This window comes from Colobus angolensis, unplaced genomic scaffold (assembly GCF_000951035.1).
Source record: "Colobus angolensis palliatus isolate OR3802 unplaced genomic scaffold, Cang.pa_1.0 Scaffold175, whole genome shotgun sequence".
NCBI lineage: Eukaryota > Metazoa > Chordata > Mammalia > Primates > Cercopithecidae > Colobus > Colobus angolensis.
The window spans coordinates 1899846-1923726 of record NW_012114877.1 but is presented as its reverse complement, the minus strand read 5'-3'; the positions used below and the strand labels follow the sequence as shown (position 1 = coordinate 1923726).

The 23881-nt window shown below is 39.9% G+C and overlaps 1 long non-coding RNA gene across 1 annotated transcript in view; it reads left to right on the top strand.

Moving 5' to 3' along the window:
- LOC105509357 overlaps positions 1-23598 on the top strand; it is a 62406-nt gene extending 38808 nt beyond the window's left edge. Inside the window, exon 4 of the long non-coding RNA XR_001001420.1 lies at positions 22185-23598. This is a non-coding gene — a long non-coding RNA (uncharacterized LOC105509357). The remainder of the gene's footprint in view (positions 1-22184) is intronic.
- The last annotated feature ends 283 nt before the right edge of the window (positions 23599-23881 follow it).

Genomic DNA, 23881 nt, shown 5'->3' with positions numbered 1-23881 from the left:
TTGAAAAATTTTCAAAATATAAGCATACCCATTCCATTAGCCATCAGAACAATGAAATCTTTGTCATGTAGCCTCTAGAAAACTACCGTGTAAATTCATGAGAGAAGAGTGAAAAGAACAAATAACATTTTGGTTTATTATGAAAATAGTTTTAACTGCATAAACCCACAGAAAGGGTCTCAGGAACCCCCAGATGTTCCTAGACTACACTTCAGGAACCACTGACTTAGTCCATTCCAGAGGCAAAAACCTGACCCATGTCCCATGTCCATACCTGGCAGAGAGTATCAACCAAGCTGTAAAAGTGACACCTGGCTAGTGGAGGTTGAAGAACTTCATTTGGATGATGTCTGCCTTGGTGACAGCTGGTGACCCATCAAATTATGATAAAGCACATAGCACAATGTGCTGAAAGTGGAGGACATGGTATTTGTAAGAGTGACTTTTCACCTCTGGAATTTTTGGAACCAGTGACCTTCCCTTCTTGACATAACTCTTGACACAATGACCAATGTTCCTATGAATTCTTTGCTGAGGCCACCTCTGGAAATCATTAGCTTCTGGGTGTGGGTAAAGGATTCTGAAGGGTAGATGCTCCAGAGCTCAGTCCTCAAGTTTCAATAGCAGGATTCTTTTGAACTGAGATCTTGACATTTCAGCAAGAACTTTCTGCTGTTGTCAGAAACAGGGTAAAATAGGTACCAGTTCCCTTGAGCAAATGTTTAACATTATATTATTTACATTTAGAGTCAATACATACACAAATACTTGTTGAATGAATAAGTGAAATATGAAGCATGTCGTCAATTGAATGTGATTAACTGTGGTCTTGGAAGGACAAATTATTTCTTAGGGCAGAATGGAGAGACTTCTCCTCTTCTTCCAGTGAGAGGAGATGGTAGGGAGGACTCATTCCTCATAGAGACACATTAGTTATGGTAGGCATGAGTCAGAGGACTGGAGGCAGAGCCGGTTGTGGTGTAAAATGAAAACATGGGGCACCTTGTTTAAAAAGCATTAAAGAAGTGCATTAAAGGTACCAGAATAGAAAACTTTGTTTCTTTCTTCCGTATTTCTTTCTCTACTCTTGTCATGATGTTATTTATTTGCTATCTGATGTCATTTTTTAGTAAAGAAAAATTACAGTTTTAAATTATTGGCATAAATTTTCCCATTTATCTTTATATTGTATAATATCAGTTTTAAATGAAAATGTAAGTGCAGAATCACTGAAAATATACAATTTGGTTTTCATAGCTTGTACATGCATAGGTATTTGATTCTGGCCAGAACAGTGAAAACACTGCACAAAACTCCACTGTTTTTATTTCACTTCTTGAAACGTGTATTCTACCACACTCTGGAAGCAGGTAGCTTCCATAATATGCTCACCTTGTATTCACTTGGAGTCTCACTGAACTCTCACGCCAGGTGGGCCCACTAGAATTGCTGTGCTCATGAGGCATCACCAACAATTCATATGAATGGGACAGCAAGAAACAGTGGACACATGTGCTGTGCATAGCTTCTCTGCTCACATATACGTTCCGTTGTCCCATCAGACTTCGCCTACAAAGCACAAGTTCAAAGATAGAATTATTAAGAATTTCAAGATGGCAACATCTGAGAATTCACCAAGCATGGCACCCTCTCAAGCATGAGGCCCTAAGGCACTGTGTGGATCACTTGTCCGTGAAGCTGACTCTCACCTGGGATCATGCTACTGTGTTGAGAATGGAGGCTCATCCAGACTGGTGAAGCCATGCTTAGGTTATGGTGTATGCAACTCTCCAAAGAAGATGGGATATCCAGGATCCCACAGGAGAATACTCCTCCTGCAGGGCCATGGAGGTTAGAGAGCAGAAGAGGCTAGAGAGGCTAGAGAGCCCTAGATGGAGCTGCATGAATATAATGATTATATTCCTTTTTCTATTGACTTTCTTACCTCATTCTTTTAAAACTTCTGTGTAGTATGCGTGTGTTTTCAGAATGCACAAAACATATTAACAAATCTCTATAGGCATAGCATTTATAAATATATAAATATATATTGGTGACTGTGCTCAAAAATGTTTAATGAAAGGAGTACCTGAAAGACTAATTCGAGGGTCCCATCCTAGAAGATAGCATGAGGAATGGGTCAAGGAGGAAAGTAAAGGAATGAGGTGAGAAGGAGGCCCCTTTTGTTTTACTTAGCAATGGCTTCCTGACAGTTATATGCCATTGAACTCTTCTTACAGCACTGTGAGGCAGTAAAGTATTCCCATTTTACAGATGAGAGAATGGAGACCCAGAGAGTTACCTAAGTTGCTGAGGGTCACAGAGCTGATTACGGCCAGGTATGCCTGTTGTCCTGATCACCTATAGATTGCAGCAGGCTGGGCACGTAAAGAGAATCTGAGCACAAGTGTCCCCATCGGGCAGAAACTAATGTCTTCCCTGTTTTACAGATGAGGAAACGAAGGCTCAGAAGAAGTTAGTGGTGGCTGGAGATTCTTGGGGCAGAGGCTGGGCATGTGGTGCATTGCAAAGTCTGGAGGGCAAGTGCCATGGCTGAGATGGTCACCAGCGTCCTGTGTAGGGTAGATCTAGTTTCTAAAGGGTTGGAGAGACCCTTCAAAGGGGGATCACTGGCCTTAGAAATGGGTAGACAGAATCTTTAGCCACTGGACTGGAAATTACAGGCTCAATTTATGTTACACAGCAAGCTCAAGGGCATGAAGAATCAGTTTATAATGATCTCTGTGGTATTTGCAATATCCCTAAAAGGTAACAAAGCAGCTTCATCTCATATTTATATCTACATGGAGCTAAGGAGCTGGGACAAGGCCTTCCTGCTTATGACTGAGAGAGATGCTGTTCAACTCCAAATCCCTGCGCTGGCTCTGACACAGGCTGCAAATAAGGCAGCTTCTCATTGTCTTTCCATTTCTTATTTTACCTCATTTGGCTAAGCTCAGCACGAGGAACTTCCGTTTTCTTATCTTGAACATCATGTACTGTTCCAGCCTACAGCCAGCCACCCAGGAAGGAAGCATTTTGTTCCTTTTAGACAGAGGGTCTGGCAAGCCATATGGCCACATTGTTGAAAGGCTCTGTAAGTAACATTATCTCTATCGCACTAAAAAAAAGATCTATTAGAGCTTGACAGTGCACAGCGTATTAGAGTTTAATATTCATCTCTGATCTGTTTACCTCACAACAAACACGAAAAGAAAAACTGCAGAGGCAAGAGAGAGGGAGGGTAAGGAGAGGGAGAGAGAGAGAAGGGAGGGAGGGAGGGAGGGAAGAAACCAAGCATGGGCCTCTTTTCCTGTCTATTTTGAGTCTTCCTAAATCCTATTGCAACTTAACAATGTCAATATGTCAGACCTCAATCTGCCTGATACTGCTGAGAATCTAAACTATGTTAATTCTTTACAGTAGTCAACTCATTATTCAAATGAATGTTGAATGTTTGCCATTTTTAATATTACATGAAAGATGTTTTTATTCTTTCTCTTTTCTTTTTTGACTTTTATAACTTGGTTGAATATTTTGATGTCTACATAAAACATGTAGACCTAAGAAAGAAGTTCCAGCAAATGCATTGTTTCAGTGAGAATACATAAAAAGAAATTTGCATGGCAAATTATCTATCCTGTATTTTTATTTTCCTGAGGCAACTGGCTTCTTGGAAACTGTGCTTTAAGCTACCTATTGCCTTTGATTCACACTGCAGAGAATTTGGAAAAGTGCTAAATGAAAGGATCAAAAATATTTTAAGTGATTCAAAATGTGAAGAAATGTAACATGGAAAAAGATGCCTGAATCTGTTCTACTTAAAAAGCTATGTCAAATAGAGATTTTTGCATTGTCAGTCAAAATGGCCTAGTTAATGAAGTATAGTAGGCAGAAGGAATTAAGCTGTGAATTGGATGGAAAAAATTACACACTTTTTCTTTCTAGTGTAGGAAGCTAGCAAATATACATCTAATTCTAGACTATTAGGAATCATGGTGGGAGTGGAAGGCCCATGGGTGATCTAAAAGAGCACTCGTGCCTATTATCTTTGGTGTGTATATTTGCACACATACGGGGCATTAGTAGGACTGATGAGAAAATACATTGTGTTTCAAATAAGAGTTTTGCTTTAGAAACTTGATTCTGTGTGACTGGCAAACTGTCTAGTGAGCTCTTCCTCAACCTGTCCAGCTCTCATCCTCTCCCTAGCCTAGAGGTGGATTTATTTCTCATACTGATGTAAGGCACATGCTTAATTGAATTACTCTGTCTCCCTCTCCCTTGCCATCTACCTTGCTCTACTGTCTTTGCATCTTATTGGTCTTCCCTGGAAAGTCTCTGAGAATGAGGAGAAATGTTCCAGTAATAACAGCTGGTTCTTCCTGAGGGTTTACCCTGAGTTTTTCTATTTACCTTTTCCTGAGCTCTTATACATATTATAGCCCTTCATCTTCCCCATGATCTCATGAGTTTCTATTAATATTCCAATTTAAGGCCAGGCACAGTGGCTCACACCTGTAATCCCAGCACTTTGGGAGGCTGAGGCGGGCAGATCATGAGGTCAGCAGATCGAGACCACCCTAGCTAACATGGTGAAACCCCGTCTCTACTAAAAATACAAAAAAGTTAGCCTGGCGTGGTGGCAGGCGCCTGTAGTCCCAGCTACTCAGGAGGCTGAGGCAGGAGAATGGCGTGAACCCAGGAGGCGGAGCTTGCAGTGAGCCGAGATCGCACCACTGCACTCCAGCCTGGGCGACAGAGCGAGACTCTGTCCCCTTACCCCTGCCCCCCCAAAAAATTCCAATTTAGAGTTGAGAAAACTGAAGCACAGAGAAGGACACAAAGTTTATAAAAGGGGTAATGGGATTTCAACCCAGATAATCTGCTTCCAAAGCATGTGCTTATAACCAAATTTATTACTGCCACCAACAAAAGGAAAGGCATATATTGGCTGGGAATGAAGACAGGAACATAATGAAGAGGGTAAAAAGGAGGGGGCTTCTGGGTTCAAATGATCTGTTTCTTGATCTGGGTGCTGATTTACATGCACCTTGTGGAAAATTCATGGGACTGAATACTTAGGCACTTTTATTCATGTGTATTATATTTCAATTATCTTAAAACAGGAAAAGGTAAATGAACAAAAATAATTAAGGTATATGTATATGATCAACGATAAGTTGAATGCCCGTTGGGTTTTCAATAATAATCTTCTTGCTGTAAGAAGATCGATGAAACTGGGCTCACACAGAGGTGGCCTTGCAAGGAAGTTGAAAACATGCACCTGGGGTCCAGAATGGGTGTAAGTCTAGGCCCTGCCACTAGCTAATTTTGAAGAAAATAAGTGGATCTCTGTCCATGTCTCAGTTTAGTCACCTGTATAACTGGTGATAGTTTAGCCCTACTTTACATAAAGATTTAGAAGTGAAGTGAAGACAGTCTCTTCTTGTTCGATGCCAGGGGAGCCTTGGTAATTAGAGTGTAGCAGCTGGTGCAGGGAAGGGAACATTGGGCTAGCAACTGTGGTCATTTTTCCTTAATAAATAAAATGTAGGTATTTAAAAGCCATTTTGTTGGCAGGATCAAGGTGTGTTTTTTTTTTTCTCCAGGAAAAAGCCTTTTCTTTCAAAACTAATTGTATGACCAGATGCAAGGTTAGCCAGCTAACACTAATAAATCCACTGCGTTCGCAAGTTCAGAAGATGCAGACATTAGAAAGAGTACATTTCCTCCTACTCTTCCTTGTAAATCTTGTGTTCCATAAGTAAAATGCAGAAGCAACAATGAATAAGCCTATGCAATTCCCTAGAGTTTATGATAGAGGCCAAATTCCAGGAAGAAGCGAACCAGTTAAGTTAAATTTCTTGGATTAAATAAGACTGGTTAAGGTGTCTCTGCATTGGCTTGATGTGTTATAAACCTGTGAAATCTGAAATCTTCATTCTCTTCTTTTGCATCCTCCATCACACGGAGCTGGCCCACAAACATTTATAGGATACCTACTGTGTGTATTCCTTTTCTGTGCCCTTCCATGCCTGATATCCTGCCCTTGGTCACAAAGGCCCATTCTAATTGTGCCAGTGGTCAGTCTGCTTGCCACAATTCTGTCAAAGCAGATAAATTAAACATGTCAGGTGACTTGTGGAAGAAAAGGCTTTCTGATTTATTAGAGAACTCTTTACGAATGAGAGTTATTTCTCTTGGCTTGATACCTGTTCTCAGAGACTTGATCACATTTCAAGGCACTGTAGCCACTTCCTTAAATAGTCTGGGTTCTCAGATGTTTGAGTGCATGTGTCTGTCTGTGTGTACACATCTGAATACAACCGGAAAACTGGAATGAGGTTGTTGCTGATTGCAAAGTAAGAAAGGAGGGGAAAAGTTAATCCCTGCTGCTCTCACTTCAATGACTTTAAGCTTCACTGTTGCTATTTCAGTTGGGGAAGAACTTAGGAGCACATTGCAATTAAAAAAACCTTTAGTGTAGACAAGTTTGAAAACATCATACTATAATTTGGGGAGGTGTATAGGAAGGAAGCTCTATTTTTTACCCGTTTGTGTTTTCAAATAGGATGCTATTATATCTTTTTCCCCTTGATGTAGTTATTATTATTATTTTTTAAAAGACCTAGTGGCATAGAAAGGTCAAATTTGGAGTGATCATTCTCCCTCTAGCTTTTCAGATGTCACAACCAGATGAAGTATAATTTAGGAAGCACGGAGCTGAGTGATGAGTCTTGCAGAGCTGCCTGTCTGTTGAACCTGGAGGAAAGTTTATCCCCAGCAAGGTAATTTATGACACAAGAGTAGCTCAGCTCCCTGCAGGCAGCACAACCTAAGTTCTCCGAGAACTCCTGGTTTATTGGAGAGAACTATAAGTCTGGAGCCAGGATAAGTTATGGCTTTCCAGTGGCTTTCTCCTTTCTCCTTTTCCTTGTTGTGATATTTATTATTTGTGGATGGGGATGAGAGGGTTCATGCTGCCAACTTTTGAACCCTCTCTAAATTCATGGCTCTGAGTTTTGAACCATCCCTGAACCTTTCTGTATTTGAGTTTCTATTCTCTTAACATTCTGCAGCTTCCTGTTTTGAATTGAGAAAGGCTTATTTTAAAAGTGGAAACAATTCCTTAAACATCAAGTAGCTTTTTTTTTTTAAGTGCAACATATTTTGGTGAGCCAAGTGTAAATGAATTGGAAACATATACTCCAAATTTCTCCAGTTTATGCAGCAAATTCATGGCTGAATTATTGTTAGGTTTCACTGGATTCAAAGTTGATAAAAAATCATAGGACAAAGGATGGACAGGCACATTCATTCTTTTTTTTTCTACTGCCTTGTTCCTTCATTCATGTAAAATGCGCTTTGGTTGAGTTCTAAAAGCTGGAGAGAAGAGGAGAGCTCAGGAGACATTTATAAGTAGGGTTTTGCCAACTAAAAAATCTGTATTAGGAAATAGAGCATTTTGGCTAAAGATTTAAATTCTTGATGCAATGATTGTAACTTAGGAGGTAGAAATAACTTTGAAATCTGGGCTTCCTACCTCTCCACTGCATTGGAGCCTGTCTCATGCCCTTCACACCTGGAGCTCATTTGCTGCTTCCTCCCCAAGCTTCAAGTCCTGTCCTTAAGAACCCTGAAAGGTTATTTGGATCTAGAGCTTTCTATGGCCAATTGCTTTAAATATTTCTTTTTGAAAGTAGGCCCTGTGGGTATTAGAGACAGCTCTGCAAAGTGGCCTAGGAGGAAGCAGAGGAAATCCTCCGCAATCCTGCTCTTCTGTGCTTACCATGCAACGGGTGCCCAAAGCTGCTTCAACTTCAGAAGACCTGTGTGGGGGCACTTCAGGCTTTGAAGGGTCAGAGTGCATGGTATGTGGTTTAAGAGATGCTCACGGGGTGACAGTCAGGATTGTGTGGTTGGGAGAGAGTAGCCATGAGGCCACAAACCAGACAGAGTCAGAGAAGAAATGTTTACTCTTCCTGCTAACATCCTCCAAGACATCCTCCAAGACATGCTTGGGAAAACGACTTGCCATTTTTCTGGCTTTGCCCATTTCCCTGCCTGAAAATGATGGGCTCATGATTGCCACCCACCTGGTGAGGTGGATGTGGGGTGAATGTGAGAAATTTTGCAGGGAGCTTAGAAATCCCTGGTTTCCGGTTTAGCATCTCTATAAAGTACCAAGCGCCAGTAAAACGCACTTGTAGCATGAGCCAGACGCTAGGGGGGAAGCAGGTACATTTTGCATGCAGTGAACCACCCACTCAAAATCTGCCTTTTTCTCATTTGAAGAGAGGAAAACATAGTTGTTAAAGGTTACTTTGTGATGACAGAAATGTGCTGAAAAGAAACTGCCAAGAAAACCCCTTTGCCCAGCCCTGGCCCTGGTGTCCCATGGCCAACTGGGATTATCTAAAGTGGGTGTCCTTAGAGAGGGCAGGCATTCTCTTCCACCACAGACTGTTGAAACCTCCCCATTTGACTGTTTTAAAAGCTGCAGAGAATTAAAAATAGAAGCTTTTCAGACGGAGGAGAGGGCCCTTTGGGGGCACTTTATTTGCTTTGGTTTCTATCTCCCTCCCTGGAATGCAGTAAAAACTTGGAGAAGTCAGCATGTAGAGGTAGCCTTGCAGAGAAACGAAACCCCCTCATGCCAAAGTGAAGGCTGAGGGGCTCTTTCTGGGCTCTGGTTTTATAATCATTTCTGTTTATAGTAGGAAAGAAATATCCCCCTTCTTGAATTCAGCACATGGAGCCTTTTCTTCACTGCCCGTCTCCTTATACAAACATCATAGGGCCTACTCCTTCAATGGGTTATTATTAAGCAGCTAATATTAAATACAGGCGGATGCTGCCCGTTGAATGGGAAGCCTGTGTCGCTCAGGTGGTGAAAGTACCATTCATGCAGAGGAGGTGGTGATTGCACATGGTGACCACCAGAGTCCAGATAGTTGGCTGGATGGGTGGGGAGCAGGATGACTTCCATGCTTTTCTGAAAGTTCACTAGAGGGTGTGAGAGTGGGGGAGGAGAGGACCGAAAGGGAATCTGGAGGCCACTGGTCCCTGGAGCACTCAGTTTAGCTGATATCCCGAGTAAATGGGAAGGGAGGATATGACTGGCGTCTGAGAGCCAGCTTTCGGCTAGTTCTCTCTCTTCTCTGTTGTCTGTCTTTCTCTCTTTTGCTCTCTCTGTCTCTGTTTCTCACACGCACACACACACACACATGGCCCTATGTTCTCCTAGTTCAGATTATATAAAACACCAGAACCATGACAAGAAAGGAAGAATTCCAAGTGTTACTGTATTGCTTTGTGAAATAATTTTTTATTAGGGATTCCAGCAGGCCATCTGACCCTGGGACTTGAATCCCTTCCTCAGAAACCCCTGTGGGGAGAAGGCACAATAAAGAGGAGTAAATAAATACAGAGATGAGGGAACCCTCCTGGAGCCATCCCTGCCCTGGCTCACACAGGTAAGCTGGGCTTCCTCCTACCACCTTCCTCCTCAGCACCTGCCTGGCACTGACGACGTGGTGCCGCAGCATTGCGGGATGCTGTGGGGCTGTGCCCTGAGGAAGGGGGTTCTCTCCCTTCAGAGGTGGAGCTTTGAGCTGGATCCTCTGGTGACTAGTTGAGGTCTTTGTGGTATCTGAGACGCTGAGTTGGATATGCCTTAGCTGCTTCTTTGCTAAGAAGCAAAAAGTCTTTTCTCTTGCTGCAGTGGAAGAGAGCTTATGAGAAGCATTCCACCTCTCTTTACCTCACAAAGGTGATTTGAAAATGAGAAAGTTAATGTTTTTGATGCGTGCTGTCACACTCAGGTGACAGGCACAGCAATATTACCTTTATTGTTATGGTTATTGCCATGTCCCTGTGTGTTCATTTTTCCCTCTGACACCACAGGGGTAAGTATGGTTTCCTTTGAAAAAGACACCGGTACAGACTGCTAATGAGGACATCCATGGGGTTGCACTGACAGCCATTTCAGCTACAGGCCATCCTCGTTCTATCGCGCTCCACTTCATTGCACTTTGCAGGTGCTGCATTTTTCACAAATTGAAGATTTGTGGCAACCCTGTGTCCAGCAACTCTGTTGGTGCCATTTTTCCAACAGCATATGCTCACCAGTGTCTGCGTGTCACATTTTGGTAACTCTCACAATATTTCAAACTTTTACGTGATTATTGTATCTGTTTTGGTGATCCATGATCTTTGATGTCATTATTATCACTGCTTTGGAGCACCATGAATCGTGCCCATGTAAGATGGTGAGCTTCATTGATAAATTCTATTCTGACAGCCCCACTGCCAGCCATTCTAATTGGCCCTTCCCTGACTCTCTCCCTCTCCTCAGGCCTCCCTGTTCCCTGAGACACAAAAATATTGAAATTAGGCTAATGAATAACCCTACATTAACCTCTAAATGTTCAAGTGAAAGGAAGAGTCACATGTCTCTTTATCAAAAGCTAGAAATGATTAGGCTTAGGGAGGAAGGCATACTTAAAACTGAGATAGGCTGAAAGTTCGGCCTCCCGCACCACTCAGCCAAGTTGTGAATGTGAAGAAACAGCTCTTAAAGGAAATTAAAAGTGAACACATGAATGAAAATAAAGTGAAGCAGCCTTATTGCTGATAGGGAGAACGTTTGAATGATCTTTATAGAAGATCAAACCAGCCACCACATTCCCTTGAACCAAAACCTAATCCAGAGCAAGACTGTCACTCTTTTCAATTCTATGAAGGCCAAAAGAGGTGAGGGAACTACAGAAGAAAAGTCTGAAGCTAACAGAGAGTGGTTCATGAGGTTTAAGATGTGAAGGTGTCTTCATAACATAAGTGCAAGGTGAGCTAGCAAGTGCTGATGGAGAAGCTGTAGTAAGTTATCCAGATCTAGCTAAGATCATTGATGAAAGTGGCTACACTAAACAAAATTTCAATGTAGATGAAACAGCTTTCTCTTGGGAGAAGATGCCACCTAGCACTTCGAAAGCTAGAGAGATGAAGCTAATGCCTGGCTTCAAAGCTTCAAGGGACAGTCTGACTCTCTTGTTAGGGGCTAATGCAACTGGTGACTTGAAATTGAAGCCAATGCTCATTTACCATTCTGAAAATCCCAAGGCCCTTAAGAATTATGCTAAATCTAGTCTGCCTGGGCTCTGTAAATAAAATAACAAAGCCTGGGTGACAGCACATCTGTCTACAGCATGGGTTTACTGAATATTTTAAGTCCACTGTTGAGACCTACTGCTCAGGAAGATGCCTTTCAGAATATTACTGTTCACTGATAATGCATCTGGTCACCCAAGAGCTCTGATAGAGATGCACAAGATTAATGCTGTTTTCATGCCTGCTAGTACCACATCCATTCTGCAGCCCATGGATGAAGAAGTAGTTTCATCTTTCAAGTCCTATCTAAGAGAAACATTTCATAAGGCTATAACTGCCATAGAAAGTGATTCCTCTGATGGACCGGGGCAAAGTAAATAAAAAACTGCATGGAAAGGATTCACCATTCAGATGCTGTTAAGAGCATTCATGAGTCATGGGAAGAGGTCAAAATATCAACTTTAATGGGGGTTTGAAAGAAGTTGATTCCAACTCTCATAGATGACTTTGAGTGGTTTAAAACTTCAGTGGAGGTAGTCACTGCTGACATGGTGGAAACAGCAAGAGAACTAGAAGTGGGAGTGTACCCTGAAGACGTGAGTGACTTGCTGCAATCTCATAATCAAACTTGAATTGATGAGTTACTTCTTATGGATGAACAAAGAAAGTGATTTCTACTCCTGGTGAAGATTCTGTGAACATTGTTGAAATGACAACAAACAATTTAGAACGTTACATAAGCTTAGTTGATAAAGCAGTGGCAGGGTTTGAGAGGACTGACTCCAACTGTGAAAGAAATTCTACTGTGGGTAAACTGCTATCAAACAGAATCACATGCTACAGAGAAATCTGTTGTGAAAGGAAGAGTTCATTGATGTGGCAAACTTCATTGTTGTGTTATTTTAAGAAATTGTCACAGCCACCCCAACCTTCAGCAACAACCACCCTGATATGTCACAGTCATCAATACCGAGGCAAGACCCTCCACCAGCAAAAGATGATGACTCACTGCAGGCTCAGATGATCGTTGGCTTTTTTTTTTTTTAATCAATAAGCTGTTTTTAATGAAGGTATGCACATTATTTTTAGACATATTATCCATTTAATAAAGTACAGTATAGTGTAAACATAACTTCTGTATGCTGTGGGAAACCAGAACATTTTTGTGTGACTCACTTCATTGCAGTGACTGGAACTGAATCTGAAATATCTCCGAGGTATACCTGTACAATTTCCTCGGGCATTGATCATGCTTCATTTTAAAAGGAGGGTATCTGAGAACCTGGCTATCTTGAAAATAAGTTGGGGACAAACCTAAAATGTTTTAATTAATATTCCAAACCCTGCAAAGTTTAGCTAGCTCACCAATGTTTGATTTCTGTAGACCTGTGCTGTTCAGTAGCCACTGGCCACATATGGCCAGTAAGGCATATGAAATGTGGCTAGTCTGAATTCAGGTGTGCTGTAAGTATAAAACACACATTGGCTTTTGAAGACACACAATGTAAAAAAGAACGTAAAATATCTCATTGATATTTTTTTCTTATTGATTATATGTTGAGATAATACTTTTCATTTAGTTGTTTACATATTTTATTAAATTCAACAATTAAATTAACAATTTCTATGTTTTTTAAAATGTGGCGGCATTTATAGCTTGCATTATATTTCTACTGGACAGCACTGGTATTATAGCCTTTATTAATAGACAGTGGGAGTATTGCTATCAGGAATTCAGTATTTCCTCCTCAATTTACAACATCAAGGATGTGATGGCCTTAACAGACTCTACTGTTGTATATATTGCCAGGGAAAATTATGAAGTACTTTGAAACAGATAAAATAAAAGTGTCCTGTCTAATTAGATGGGTATAATTGGGGTTACTTCCACGTTTTATTGTTCTTGAGCTATTTTATAGTTTTGAAAGTTGCAGAAAACTGATAATGAGGAAAATAATTCTTATCTATAGAAGTCAAATTTATTATACCTGGTGGAATGTAACTGATCATTGCCTGCAGATAGATCCTTTTGCATCTTGTTGCATTCCCTATTGCCCATATATATGTGGATTGTTGAATTCTTCTTTGATCTGATGGTAACATCTTATTTATCTCTTATTAATTAATGAGCTAAATAAAATCTTGGAAACAAGATCATTTTATCTTTTTATGAGCATCACAATTTTACCTTTTTCAGACGAGATTGGGTGTGTTCAGAGTAGTATGGCTGTAGACAATATTACCTTTTCCAAACAACATTACAGAATGTAGGAATTTATGGTGGTCAAGATTAGCTGACCAACATGTTCTTCCTTCCTCCCTCCAACTGCTAGTCACTCCTCTGGGTTGTTCTGAGCTATGTCTGGCACCCTGAGATGGAATACAGAGTATATTTTTCTATAGAAAGTATTTTATCTGGTGGTTGTTTGCTGCTTAAACATTATTCATATATAAGGCAAGCTAAACTGTGGGTTGTTTTGAATTTTGTGAGTCTACCAGAGAATCCTCCTATCCAGTGGAATATTTGATTCTAAGAAAAAAGCTCTTCATTCCAAATTATGGAAGAGAAACTTAGCATACTACTCATTTGTAAGGCATGCACCATGGATATTGCTCAGGCACCCAGTTGCATGAAGTCCCTGGAGTTTAACAGCAACAGGTGTTTAAAAGAAAGAGAGTTGTTCCTGCTTTTTGTTCTGGTGAGGTTATCTGTTTGTTTGTTTTGCTTCATAAACATTAAAAAAAAAAAAGTCCCATTCTTATTTTACCTTGTTGTCTTTTTCCAATAAGGGCTGGCTTCCTTCAAACAAGGTAAGACGAGATGAGCCAGTCACATCAGTATGTATGTAACAATTTCATTCATTACTGTAAATAGAATTGGTTTCAGCAAACAGGAGCAAATTAAAAATATAGAATTGGCAATTTCACATACTGTCCTTTTTCAAAAGTTTGGAAATATTGCACTTAGGATGTATATGTTTGATTTCTTTTCCTCATTAAAAAAAAAGTTGGTTTTTTTAGCAGAAATATTATTACATTTTGTGGGTGTTGGCCTCCAGCATTTAAGTTTTTACAGAACATGAGGACGTTTACTGGTCTTTCATAAGCAGGGAAGTATGATTTTTATACATCTGTAATTCTGAAAATGAAACATTCACTCTACTAATGCAGAAGAGTCCACTTATGAATTATATGTTTTATGAACTTTTTTAATATAAAGCAACCATCCTGGCAACTCCATTTAAAGTATACTTATACAGTATTCTCACAATATAATCTACCCATATATAATTATTTTCTTTCTTGTTTCTTTGAGAAGTAACTTGAGGCTTTATGGCACGAGTAAAGCCCTTGACTGAGGTATTTTTAATACCATAATTTACCTGGGGATACAATAAAGAAAACCAAAATGCATGCCTTTTATAATTTTCAGTTGTTTGAAGTTAATTTTTGAAGTTTAACTTGGCAATAGCTGCTTTTGATTTTTTATACTAAGAAATGTTTTTTAAATTGTTAACGAAGAAGAATACGAATTTATGCAACTATTTATTTCAGAATAAAATAACATCTTTTTAATAAGTCAGTTTAATTAAATGAAAACCTTTGGTAAAATTTGAAGGATCTTTATGTGCTTTTGATGTATCTCATAAAAAAAAAGTATTGGTGGCTCTTAGTTCTCAATAAAACGAGGAAAAATCTGGCACATTAAGTCTTCTGTCATTATTCAAAAATAATAGAGTACTGTATTTAAAAAATAAAACTAGGTTTTTATTTGCATAGAAAATTTGTTTCTTATAAAAGAGCTTTACTCCTCACCCATTTTCCACAAAAAGGAATTACTAAATTCTTTATCTCTTTCTTTAGCTAGGATTTCTTTAATTAGGATTTTCCTCTAACATTGATTTTACTTGTTTCATTGCTAGGAAAGTATTGGTTGCAGTGATGACTGATAGTTAAATAAATAGATATAGAGATATAGATTCTTTCTGGAAAGCAAAGAATTGTGGAATTTTTTCCAGAAAATAGTTTTACTTTTTATTAACTTTATGATATTTAAAAAATTAATAAAAGGATGATGTCTTTGTCCTTGATTGACCATTAAGGGCTAAAAAGGTTTAGAAAAAAGGTTACTATTTATTACATATGACTAGACTACTTATTGATACTATTGACCATATAAATCATATCACATACTATTTATGACATATGGCTTCATATAAAGGAAAGCTTCCATTGTTAACATGATCGTTATTTATGTGAAAAATAGCTAAGAAAGGGGTACATTCAGGAGGCGTGGAGTACTTCAGCTATTTTTAATAACTGAAGTAAATGGGGTTCAGGCAATTCATAAAATGCCTGAATTGGTACGCAATGTTTTATATTTGCTTTTTGCTTGGAAGAGGAATCTTCATCAGAGTTTCGAAAGTATCCTTGCCCATCTCCCTTAGAAAAAGTTCAGAACTACTTAACTAGCAGGATTGCTAAAGCTTGCTGCTTGTCTCTTTAACATGTAGATGAAAATGAACATTTTAAAGAACATCTTACTGTTTTGGCCATAGGATGGCCAGTGCAATCCAAAGACTATACTTTCCATAAAGACTTTTGGCAGTGTAAGCTAAAGAAGGCACAGTGCTTTAACATCCATCTCAGGCTCTTTTCTCAAAATCTAAGGCCCCCTTTCTTTTGAACACCATGCTGTCTTGCCTCCTGGCCCCCAGTCTTTTCACCCTTTTCGCTCTGAATTAACTAAAGAAAATTCATGGAACTTCTGGCTTCTAGAGGGATGGATAATTCCAACTCCATAGATAAAAATGCAGTAATGTGATCCATTTAAGAATGCAATTAATGTGTGTTCATACAATGGGTCTGTGTTAGGAATATATTATTAAAGGAATATTGTCCTGTCGATAAGGGGTTTTATTAATTTACAAACTGAGAACTCCAGTATTTCTATCAATAACATGAGTAAGAAAGTGATTAATCATTTACAGTAAACCCTGATGGAGACAATGTTATCAAAGTCTTTATTTGCCATGCATAAAATTTATCCACGCTTGACTTTAATTTCTGTTCTTAAAAGCTTTCTCTATATCCTAAAATAAAGGCATGGTTTTTTTGCAGGTGAACAGAAATTGTAGGAAATTGCAAAGCAACCTCTAATAATGAACATCTTGCCAGGAAAATGTATCTGATCTCTGAAGAAAGGTGTTGGAAGAGATAGGAGACGGCAGGAGGATTGTCTCAAACATAAGTTTGAGTTCTTTTGACAACAATGTCTCCCTGTTTATGAAATATAGAGAATTCTGCTCAAGAAACGAGGAAGTTTTGGAGACATAATCAGAAAGAGAGAAATGCAGACAAAGAAGTTGTTGAAACTAGCTCACTTCTCAGAATTTTTCTTTACATCTTACACTAAAAACAACCCTGTGCAAAAGACAAACATTTTCCAGATGTTTTGGTGAATTCACTTTTATTCTCCATGGGCAATAATAACCAGTTTTTGTTTAAGGCCTTATGATTTAAAAAGCATGTACTTTTAATATTTACAATAATAACATTTTTGATGTTTACAAGAATCCCTTAAAATTGCTGTTATTTTTATTTACTATTATCATACTGACTTTTTCAAATAAGACAATTGAAATTCAGACTCTTTTTAGTCATCCAAGTAGTAAGCAGTGGAAGAGGCACTTTAAAATTCAAATTATTAAACTCCAGATTCTCTGCCTTTCTTCCTCCTTTTGCATGACAATAGGGTAAAATGAGACTAGCATGTTTTAATAAATAAATTTTTATTTGCTTTTTTGAGTAAGAGCTTGGAGAAATCTAATATGTCATTTTGTGTACTCTTAAAAATCCTTTGCTTGAAGAATCTAATGACTTTTATGTCTATGGATTTATATATTATTTGCAGCATTTTGAAATATTTAGGAAAGGAGAGAATATAATTATTTGCCATGAAAATAAACTAACACTATCAGGACAGGAGTCGATGCCAATCAAAGCATCCTATTGCCCCATACACCGTTGCTGGCATTGATGAAAGTTGAGGATTGGAAGAAGTGGAATCAGCCAGCCTCATGTAGATTTCAACTGGAATCTGGGCTGCTCCTCTAGGGTGCACCAGGGGCCTTCCTCCTCCCCTCACTTTCTTCCATTCCCCACTCAGTAGTTTCAGAGGTTGACAAGAATTCAGCTCAGGCAGGCAAATGTTGGCTTATAACACGAACACTGACCATTTCTATCTTACAACGAGAGAGGGGAAGCAAAGATAAATTGCCAGACATCTACAGTAAATCAAAAGAGGATGTCGGGATCTTTCCATGATGCCAAGTGCTTGCTACCGATAGGTTTTTCTCCTGAAGTAACTTTTCGCTAAATTTACAGATTTTCAGAGGAAAGAACCCCTGTAGCCATGTTTTCTCCCAAAGATCAGGCTCCCTTTCCACCTCAGAAAGGCTTCTCACAAATACAGTAGTTTTTCAACAACAGATGGGTCTAAGTTGAAAGAGACCTTGTCATTAATCCAGTGGCATGAGGACTTCTTCAAATGTACATGTGGATCTGATGGTCACGGAGGGACCACACGACATTGATGTAGTTCCTCTTTAATGGGCCAGCTCTTCATCAGCCCTGATGTTCAGGCACCCATGTTTAAGATGCAGCCCTCCAGCAAGACCAGCATGAGTGCTGCAGAGCTTTGTGGAGACTCGCCAACATAATAGGCCAGTATTTGGGAGAGGGTAGCGATTATGTGATTTCAATTTCATACCGTCTGTCCCCAGATTTCCTTCAGTACCAGGCTGGCCACTGGCTTTGGAGGACAGTCAAAATCTAGGGCTCTGGAATACTCTTTATGGAGTTCAAAGGAGCAGGCGTCCCTGTGAACTCCAACGCTGGTTGTTGCCATGGGGAAGTGTACCGAGATGGTTGGCTTCCAGCAAGATATGTACTTGAAAGTCCTAATGAAAACGTGTTAAGCCCTCGGAAGCTGGCTATGTGTCTGAGAGCCTGGCCAAGAGATGTCAGATCTCTCCATGGGCAAGAGAGAACATAAGCAACTGAGAAAAAGGGAGGAAGAGACATGCTGACGTTCTTCTCAACAGGAACATTCTTTCTTCTTGGGAGTCCATCAGCCTCATCATTTATTATCAGACTGTAACTACCCTTCATCCTCTTTCTCCAACAGGATCCCATCATTCCAATAAGAACCTAAATCATAAAGTAAAAACAAGAAAAATACGGCTTTTTGTTTTTGGCTAGAAGATCAGAGTTTCTTTTCTTTTCTTTTTTTTAATGCCGGCTTACTTTATACAGGCTCTTGAATGATTATTTTCTTTTCTCCTAGGCAATCTGATTGATACAGTAAAGGTCTGGAAGCCCTAAAATGTTGGGTCAATTCCTAACTCCGACACAAAGAAGCTAAACAACCTGCAAGAGAATACGTAAAAAATCAACCACAATTTTTCTATCTGCAAAATAGAGTAGGGGTGCCACTGGGAAGCATTTTAAAAACCTTGTGTTCCTCATGCTAATTATTCACCAGTTGGTGTTCCAGGTCATGCCTCTTGACATCAGTAGCTTGATTGCCAACGGGATGATGATACTGGTTTCACTTTTAAATATGGGTTTCAAAAGTATCAGTTTTCACAGTCGTCAGAGAAACAGAATATTGGATGTGGGAAAAAAGCCTCAGGCAGAAATCCAGATGTCAGTCTCCCTCATTTCACAATGAGGAAGCCGAGGCCCACAGTGGTGAGTGACCTGCCCAAGGCCACAGTCAGAGTTAGAGCTGTGCCAGGCCCAGGACCTGGGGCTTTCCTTTTGATCAACATCACATTTCCTAAACCAGCTTGCCTTTTATATTCCTGCTTTCCATGATGATTTCTGGGGAAAGGATTTCTCATAACACGGATTTTTCATGGCTCTAGATGGGTGATTTGGGGCAACGTAGAAGGGCACCTTTTGATCTAGCTGCTTCCGCATCAAGTACAACACTCCTTCCTCAATGGAAGAATGGTTGGCCTCTCCTATCAGTCGCTGAAGTCTTAGAAGACATGAAAATAAACAAAGCCTGACAACTCTGTTCCCTGTGTTATGACCTGTTCACCTCCCCTGCCACTTCCAACTTGACATCTCCCTGAGTAGCTCCCATGTTATTTAAGTCAGCAGGGCTTTCAGAAGTCAGGCAGTGCTGAGGCTGCCAGAAGGAATACTTGCGTGGCAGGCGCATGTGGGTCTGAACTCTTTAAACTCTGGGTCATGACTGGCATAGAAGGGGCTCCTGCTGCTCTTCAAATCGCTTTTGGTCTTGAAACTTCCTTCCAATGGTTCCCTCCCTTATGTTTAACCACTTCATGCCCTGGAATCACCGAAGGTCTTACTCTGACAAATAATATTTTTTGAAGCACTCAGGAGTCTACTTTATTCTAGAATGTTCCAATAGGCGACTTTAACAAAAATATGGATGACTTCTTGAAAAAAGAGTAAGCCCAACTTAAAGTTGACTGTGAATGACAATAGCAATCTGACCTTCGATTCATTAAAAAATACCCATATGTTCACAGAAGGTTGTTTCATAATAGCTGCAAAGTGGAAGTGACCCAAATGAATGTCTATCAGTGGATGCCTGGGTGAACAAAATACAGTATATCTACACAATGGAATATTACTTGCAATGAAAAAAAGTATTGCTACATGAAACGTGAACACATCTCAAAGTTATGCAAAGTGAAAAAGGTCAGATCACATATTGTATGATTCCATGTATATAAAATGTCCAGAAAAAGCAAATCTATAGAGACAGAAAAATTAGTGACTGCCATGGGCTAGAGGTGGGAAGAGGGAGTGACTGCAAATGGGCACGAGGTTTATTTCGGGGGTGATGGAATTGCTCTAAAATTAGATTGCAGTGATGGTTGCACAACTCCGAATATTTATGAAAAAAATCATGGAGTTTTGACTTCAAAAGAGTGAGTTTTATGGTATGTAAATAGTACCTCCATAAAGCTGTGCAAATGAATAACCATGCAGCAGATGCGCCAGCTCTAGCAGGAAGGAGATCTTTGGAGTAGAGGGATGTCTGATGTAGTTGGGCCAACAGACGAGCTCAGCCATACAGTTTCCCTCCCCTTGACTGCTCCTCATGAAGGGCGACCTTCAAGTCCAGGCAGGAACCCTTGACATGATGCAACGATTTATTAAATAGACAGGCTGCCCTTATGAGGTGAAGCCTGACAAAGCCTCAGTTCAGGGACATCTACATTCAAAGTGAAAAACCGATGGCAGCCACAATGATTTAGATCTGCAATTAAGACGTTTAAAGTGTTTAGAGCTGACAAGGAGTTAAAGTAAATGTTGATTCAGTTATGAAGTCTTCAAAGATTTAGGCTTGCAAAAGGGCCTTGCACAACTGTAGGATTTTATTTATTTATGCATTGTTATTGACTTTAAAATATTCTTTTTTCTCCCCCCACAGAACTTTTCCAACCAGCAGTGGGCCCTTAGCAGGGGAGACTGGAAACAGGTTTGAATAATGCATTCAAGATAATTTTCAAAAAAATCACCATTTAACGAGTACCATATTCCCTCCAATTTCCCTTACATATGATTCACCATTTTGAAAATACTGATGTATAAAGAATGCATTGAATGTGGCAAAAGTTGAAGATAGCCCCTGTGGATAAGACCTAATGGACACCATCCTGAAATAATACATACAGCTCAACCCCTAAACATGTGTCTTTAATTTAAAATAATTCAGCAATCATGTTCAACCAGAACCTGATTGCACAAAATGGGACTTTTTAACTCCCAGTCTTGGATCAAATTTTGAGGCTACAAAAAAGCAGGGGGTGGCAAAGATAATATGTACCATGTTTATATACTCCAGATATGGTGATTAAATGATCCACATGCGGGCTGGGCACGGTGGCTCACGCTTGTAATCCCAGCACTTTGGGAGGCTGAGGCAGGCAGATCACCTGAGGTCAGAAGTTTGAGACCAGCCTGACCAACTTGGAAAATCCCTGTCTCTACTAAAAATACAAAATTAGTCGGGCGTGGTGGTGCATGCCTATAATCCTAGCTACTCGGGAGGCTGAGGCAGGAGAATTGCTTGAACCTGGGAGATGGAGGTTGCCGTGAGCCAAGGTCGTGCCATTGCACTCCAGCTTGGGCAACAAGAATGAAACTCAGTTTCAAAAAAAAAAAAAAAGATCCACACACAAATTTAACTGTTTTTTTGAGCTTATCAAGGCACCTAGTGCCATTTTCCTCCTGTAAATATTCACCTTCCTTTAAGAGAACTTGAGTGAAAGTCCTGACTGGGATGCAAAAGAAAAAAAGCTGAACATAAATTGAGCTTCTGTCAGAATATTATGGCTTTCAAATCACTGAACTATAGTCTTATTCTCTACTTTCTCAGAGGCTCAGGAGGGAAGGATGGCACAGGGGACCTGGTACAGGGCCCAGAAGATGGTATTCTCTGTGGTTCCTGGAAGGGTTTGGCTTCTCTTTGATCTTTACTTTTGTTGCTGGCTGCTGCCTTCTCTTCTCATCTATGATGATGTGGGTCCCCTTCCATATAGAAAGTAGAGCCCCCGCCTGTATTGTTATTTCTGAGATGTGAAGAGGTCCCCCAATCCTTCTTCTTGATAGGATCCCCAATACTTGAAGTGCCACCATTATTAAGTACTTATTTCTTCAAATCCTTGTGATCAGAAGTAGAGGATATAGTATTTGGTGAATCCCAAGCAACGGTCTCGACGGATAAGATTCCAGATAAAACACAAAACACCCAGTTCAATTTGAGTTTCAAATAAACTACAAACATTGATTGCATCACTAGAAGAAAAATCATGGGTCAGTTAATTTTACTCAACAAATGTTATAAAAGCTGGCCGCCCAAGATGGGATCCTCTAAAAATTAGGTACCATAAACCTGGATATACTAGAAATAAAGCTTCATGTTTGTGTGCTTTGTTTTGAAATAAATGGACATATTTAGAATGGATGGTTTTCTTTTCATGTTGATAATGTTTCTGCTTTTCTTTTGTTCCTTTTGTTTACAGATCCTTTATGCACTGAAAGAAGAAAGTAGAACCATTTCTGGGTCCCAGCTGTGTGAAGAGTTCCTGTTGCTGTGGATTCTGACTTCTGGGTCTTGGAGCAGGGGGTGGCCAGCAAGCTAAGCTGTCCTGAGGGTGTGCCGGGCCAGGGGCTGAAGACAACGTTGGAGCATCCACAGAATGGTTTGTCTCAAGAAGCATGTTACTAAATATGAAATGGCAAAATCTGCAAATGGGTTTACTTTTCCCCCATAGATTAGAATGGATTCAATATTATCTCTTTATTAGATTCACTTTTAATCACTTGCATAGCAAGTAAGACAGAAGGGTGGCTTGAAAGTCAATCATGTGAGAATTCCAGATAAATTGACTTTGCTCACAACAATCTGTTATTCATGTGACTATCAACTGTCATGTGTGCTGGAGCAAAAAACAAGATTCAGGGTCACTGGTCTCAGACAGTTCCAGGAGAGGAAACCCAGGATTGAACTTTTACAGCCTTCTTTAGTAAAACGTGCTGCTCTGTGGGTGTGTCAAAGCTTTTTTCAGTTTCCTAAACTCCTGTATTCAAGAAAAGAAGCTATTTTCTCCTCTTTGTCATCCTTCCTTGACAAAGCAAAACATATTTTCATTGTCTGCTCTGTATCATCCAGGCTTGGTTCCTGTCCTCAAAGAGCTTATAGTCCAAACAAAGGAGAGGGGGCATTTTACAAGGGAATTAAAGATGAGAGACTCTGAAAGCCAGTTAAAAAAGTCAAGAGGGAGGGGTCTGGGAGAAGCTGAGCAGGGGTGAAAGGGTACAAAACATTATGGAAGGAGAACAGGGGAGTACCTTGACTACTGGGTAGAAATACCAATCAGTGTGTAGAAACCACCACAGTGGTAACACGGATCAGTGGGTGGAAACCAACGACAGCAAGTGTGTGAGGCATGGAACACTTGGCTTATTGTAAAGTTTTGAAAATATGTGGTCCTTTCTATCCACCAGGAGATGGGAGTTGTCTCTGTATATCAACCACAGAAGGGCTGTTTTGGTTCATCATTCTGTGGTCTACCTGGGTAGACCTGATGCAGCCGTGTTTCTGAGGAAAGGAAGAACAGCTTTTGTTTTGTGATATTTAATGATAGATGTAGTGCCATGGAATGATGCAGATTTCGTTCAGATATTCCTGGATCTTGGCCCCAGGACTCACTCATTCTTCCTTATATGAGCATTGGTAGCTAAAGGTTTTACCCTTCCTTTAACTTTAAGGCCTTTGAAGGCAAAAACTGTATCCAGTTTGCCACTGTCTCCCAACAGTACTTAACAGTGTCTGATGCATCATAGGGAGTTTGTAAACATTTGGATGAATAAAGGGAAAACCAAAACAACAAAAATAACCTTTATTTTGCTTTAATAAAAATATTTTAATTAGTTTCCACTGGCATGTGGTAGATACATTCTAAGAAACAGTCTCCTCAAATTATGGCTTCAATAATGGATGAAAAATCAATTTCCTAATGAATTATTTTGTAGAAAGCACCACACACACACACACAGACACACACACACACACACACACACACACCCAACTTCAATAAAAAAGTCATTTGAGATTTTAAGAACTATAGGATAATAACAGATAATCCATGTGAAGTTATGACAGCTTGTAAAGCCAGGGAGGGCACGAGGAAATGAAACACACAGATCATCTTCAAAC